This window comes from Triticum dicoccoides, chromosome 3B, assembly GCF_002162155.2.
Source record: "Triticum dicoccoides isolate Atlit2015 ecotype Zavitan chromosome 3B, WEW_v2.0, whole genome shotgun sequence".
In the NCBI taxonomy this organism is placed as follows: Eukaryota; Viridiplantae; Streptophyta; class Magnoliopsida; order Poales; family Poaceae; genus Triticum; species Triticum dicoccoides.
In genome coordinates this window covers 128,484,412-128,490,301 of record NC_041385.1, presented here as the reverse complement: position 1 = coordinate 128,490,301, position 5,890 = coordinate 128,484,412, and positions in this window count along the sequence as shown.

The window sequence follows — 5,890 nt, the reverse complement described above, 5'->3', positions numbered from 1 at the left end:
ATGACTCTCCCTTTATTTTTCTAGGTCAAAATGACTTATATACCAGAAGATGGGCACCATAGGTGGGCCGAGGAGGGCACAACCCACCAGGGTGCGCCTGGGCTCCCTGGCGCGCCCAGGTGGGTTGTGCCCACCTGGTGGGCCCCCTCTGGTAGTTATTTTCTCCAATATTTCTTAAATATACCATAAAAAATCTCCGTGAGGTTTCAGCTTGTTTGGAGTTGTGCAAAATAGGTTGCTTAACATAGCTTTTTCAGGCCAGATTTCCAGCTGCCAGAATTCTCGCTCTTGGTGTGTACCTTGCGTATTATGAAAGAAAAGGCATTAGAATTACTCCAAAAAGCATTATTATGGATAAAAACATTATAAATAACACTAAGAAAACATGATGCAAAATGGACGTATCAAATCCCCCAAGCTTAGACCTCGCTTGTCCTCAAGCGAAAACCGAAATCGAAAAACATGTCCACATGCTTTGAGAGAGAGGTGTCAATAAAAAAAAAGACGTACATAGAGGCCTCATGTTGATTATTATAACATCAACAAAATTGAACCTAGGACTTTTATCATTGAACTTGCATCATATACTTCCGATGAATAAGTAACAGTTCATCACATAATCGAAGTATAAAGCAAAAACTCTATTAAAAACCAACAAACTATGTTCTCAGTCAACTTTGCAACTAAAATTCATCATCTTTTCAGGAAGAGTCGCATGTCAGAGGCTTTTAGCAAGTCCACATACTCAACCATCATATAGTCTTCTATGATTGCTAACACTCACCTCGTACCCATGAGCAAAACGTTTCAACCGGACACCTAGAAAGATAGGGGCTCATAGTTTCGCCTCCCAACATACTCACCTCAAGGGTGATGTCAGCAATATATATATATTCAACTAGACATATGTGCCTAGATCTTTCCTCACCACATGATGCTTGCCAAAAGAGAAAATAAAAAGGAATAGAAGGAAAATTTTGACTCTTTGCATAAAAGTAAAGACAAAGAAGTAAAAGATAGGCCCTTCGCAGAGGGAAGCAGAGGTTACCATGCGCTTATTTGTTTGCATGCTCAATCCCTTAGTGCGAGAGAATGTCACATTGTATTACCCCTTAAGATGACAACCTTTATTATGCAGTGTGTCGCTTTTATTCTTTGTCATCCAAGTTCGTACAACGCTCAAATTTCTCTTACACTAAATGATCTCACATATTTAGAAGCAATTTTTATTGCCTTTTTGCACCGATGACAACTTACTTGAGGGATCTTGCTCAATCCATAGGTAGGTATGCTGGACACTTGAAAAAGATTTGGGTTTAAGGGGTTTGGATGCACAAGTAGTATCTCCACTCGGTGCGGAATTTTTGGCTAGCAAAGATAGGGGGCAAGCATCACATGTTAAAGGATCTATGAAAATATGACATCTATGTGAATATAAATATACATAAATCATTAAGTTGTCTTCCTTGTCCAACGTCAACAATTTTGGCATATAATATTTTGATGAGGGCTCACGATCACAAAAGATTTCTAGGATATTATATTTATATGTGAATCTTCTCTTCCCTTATTAATTCTTTCATGAGTTGCATCATTGACTAATGCTCTGTTTGTCAATCTCTAATAAAATTTCCTACTTATACTTTTCCTTATGTGGTGCTATCACCTACCATAGGATTAGTATATGATCTTATTGATTTATCTCCTTTCTTTTATTTATTTATTTTTCTTCCTTTCTTATTTCTTTTCTTTATTTGCAACATGAAAGTAAAGAACACAAAACTCAGACTAACTTTATTATATAACTTACACACGATTACGAGGATAGATCACTAAGAAGACTCTCAAATAAGATAGGATCGAACTAACTTTATTTCATCTAAAGCAAAAAGATCGAACTAAGATAAGTAAAAGCAAAAAGATAGTGGGATGATACGATACCGGGGAACCTCCCCCAAGCTTGGCAGAAGCCAAGGGGAGTGCCCATACCCGATACTTAGTTCTCCTTTGGTGGTGAAGATGCTTCTTCCTCCTCCTCGGCCAACAGTGTTTATGTTGTCACCGGGGATGGATTTACGGTGGCTTCCTTGCCCTTGCCTCCCTTGACAGCGCTAGTAAGCTCCTCCCTCTTCGTCTCGATCTTCATTAGCCAAGCATCTTCTTATATGTTGTTGGAGGAGCAGGAAGACGTGATGTCTGGCTTGATAAATCTGACCAGGAACAACAAGAAAAGAGAACAGAGGATTTCTTCGTGATACGATGGTTAACAGGTTCAGGAAGTATATATAAAATTTTATCTTGCAGGACAAGTATACAGAAGAAAAACAGTCCAGAAGGTGCCCCAGGTGTGCACAACCCACCTGGGCGCGCCACGCATGCCTGGCGCATCCTGGTGTCTTATGCTCACCAGGGGACGTTTCCTGGGAGTTTCTTTATTTCCAAAATTCTGAAATATTCCAAAACTAACAAAAAATATTTTTGTGGATTTTTCGGAGACTGTTTACTTACCGTATCACGTACCTCCTTATTTTGACGATTCTGGGGGTGCTCCAGAAGGACTCTTTTATGTGTTCTTCCGGTGTCAAAGTTTGGATAATATTACTTTCAACATTGATAGGCGTACCTGAGATATAATGCTTTATTCGTTGCCTCTTGACAACCTTCGGGTTAGTGCCTTTGTAATTATTTATTTTGATGGCTCCAGACCGGTAAACCTCCTCGATGACATATGGACCTTCCCATTTTGAGAGGAGCTTTCCTGCAAAAAATCTAAAACGAGAGTTGTACAAAAGAACATATTCTTCGACTTTGAACTCACGCTTTTGGGTTCTTTGTCATGCCATCTTTTAACTTTCTCTTTGAATAATTTTTCATTTTCATAAGCCTGGGTTCTCCATTCATCTAAAGAGCTAATATCAAATAACCTCTTTTCACCAGCAAGTTTGAAATCATAGTTCAGTTCTTTAACTGCCTAATATGCTTTATGTTCTAACTCAAGAGGCAAATGACAAGCTTTTCCATAAACCATTTTATAAGGAGACATGCCCATAGGATTTTTATATGTTGTTCTATAAGCCCAAAGGGCATCATCTAATTTCTTAGACCAATTCTTCCTGGACCTATTGACAGTCTTTTGCAAAATTAATTTTATTTCCCTATTGCTAAGTTCAACTTGGCCACTAGACTGAGGATGATAAGGTGAGGCAATTCTATGGTTAACATCATACTTGGGAAGCATTTTACGAAAAGCACCATGAATAAAGTGTGAACCACTATCAGTCATTAAATATTTAGGGACTCCAAACCTTGGGAAAATAACTTCCTTAAGCATTTTAATAGAGGTGTTGTGATCAACACTACTAGTTGGAATAGCTTCTACCCATTTAGTAACATAATCAACAACAACCAAAATATGTGTATGCCCATTAGAGGAAGGAAAAGGTCCCATGTAATCAAATCCCCAAACATCAAATGGTTCAACAACAAGTCAATAATTCATTGGCATTTCTTGACGCTTACCAATATTACCTGTTATTTGGCATTCATCACAAGATGAGACAAACTTATGAGCATCCTTGAAGAGAGTAGGCCAATAAAATCCAGATTGCAATACCTTGTAAGCAGTTCTATATCCAGTATGATGCCCTGCATAAGCCTCAGAGTGACATTTTCGTAGGATTTTTCCATGTTCATGCTCAGGTACACAACATCTAATAATACCATCTACTCCTTCCTTATAAAGATGCGGGTCATCCCAAAAGTAATGTCTTAAATCATAGAAGATTTTTTTTCTTTTGTTGGTATGTAAAGCTAGGAGGTAAATATTTAGCAACAACGTAATCAGCATAATCAGCATACCAAGGAGTACTATTAGCAAAATTTATTGCAGCTAACTGCTCATCAGGAAAACTATCATCAATAGGTAGTGGGTTATCAAGAAAATTTTCAAGCCTAGACAAGTTATCTGCTACGGGGTTCTCAGCTCCTTTTCTATCAATAATATGTCAATCAAATTCTTGTAACAAGAGAACCCAACGAATAAGTCTAGGTTTAACACCTTTCTTTTCCATAAGATATTTAATAGTAGCATGGTCTGTGTGAATAGTTACTTTGGAATCAACAATATAAGGTCTAAATTTATCGCAAGCAAACACCACTGCTAAAAATTCTTTTTCAATAGTAGCATAATTTCTTTGAGCACTGTCTAGAGTTTTACTAGCATAATGAATAACATTCAATTTCTTATCAACTCTTTGTCCTAGAACATCACCAACAACATAGTCACTAGCATCACACATAATTTCAAAAGGCAAGTTCCAATTAGGTGGTAACAATAGGTGCAGAAATTAAGCTTTCTTGAGTGTTTCAAAGGCTTCTAAACAATCATCATCAAAAACAAAAGGAACATCATTTTGCAAAAGACTATGGAGAGGCCTAGAAATTTTTAGAGAAGTCTTTAATAAATCTCCTATAAAAACCAGCATGACCTAGGAAACTGTGAATACATTTGATGTCCTTAGGACATGGAATTTTCTCAATTGCATCAACCTTAGCTTGGTCCACTTCAATACCTCTTTCATAAATTTTATGACCCAAGACAATGCCCTCATTAACCATAAAGTGGCACTTCTCCCAATTCAAGACAAGATTTGTTTGTTCACATCTCTACAAAACTCGCTCAAGATTGCTTAAACAATCATCAAAGGACTTCCCATAAACAGAAAATTCATCCACGAAAACCTCAACAACATTTTCACAAAAGTCAGAGAATATAGCAGTCATACATGTTTGAAAGGTAGCAGGCGCATTACATAAACCGAAAGGCATACGTCTATAAGAAAATGTTCCAAAAGGGCAAGTAAAAGTGGCCTTTTCTTGATCAGATTGTAAAACATGTATTTGTGAAAAGCCAGAGTATCCATCAAGGAAGCAAATATGTGTGTGCTTAGATAGTCTTTCTTACATTTGATCAATAAAAGGCAGAGGGTACTCATCTTTTTAGTAGCTTTATTTAATTTTCTATAATCAATTACCATTCTATAGCCCGTGAAAATTCTTTGTGGAATAAGCTCATTCTTATCATTAGGAACAACAGCAATACCTCCCTTCTTAGGGACACAATGAACATGACTTACCCATCTACTATCAGCTATAGGATAGATTATACTTGCTTCCAGAAGTTTTAATATTTCCATTCTTACCACTTCTTTCATTTTCAGATTTAACCGATGTTGGTGATCAACAACGGGTTTGGCATCAGGTTCCATATTAATCTTGTGCTGACATAGAGTGGGACTAATGCCCTTAAGATCGTCAAGAGTATATCCAATAGCAGCTCTATGCTTCCTTAGAACTTTCAATAATCTTTCTTCTTCATGTTCTGAAAGGTTAGCACTAATAATAACAGGATATATCTTCTTTTCATCAAGATAAGCATATTTCAAAGTGTCTGGCAATTGTTTTAATTCAACCACAGGGTCACCCTTAGGTGGAGGAGGACCTCCAAGAGTTTCAATTTGAAAATTGTGTTTAAGCAGAGGATGTTGTTCAAAGAAGATTTTATCTATTTCATTTATTTCATGCATATGCAAATCATTCTCATGGTCTAGCAAGTATTGCTCTAAAGGATCAGTAGGTGGCACATCAATAGAAGCAAGACCAATTAATTCATCCTTACTAGGCAATTCTTTTTCATGATGATTTCTAGTAAACTTGGAAAAATTGAACTCATGAGATTCATCACCAAAGCTAACACCAACAGTTTGTTTCTTACAATCTATTTTAGCATTGACGATGTTCAAGAAAGGTCTACCAAATATAATGGGACAAAATTTATCTTGTGGGGTGGTAAGAACAAGAAAATCAGTAGGGTATTTTATCTTCCCACACA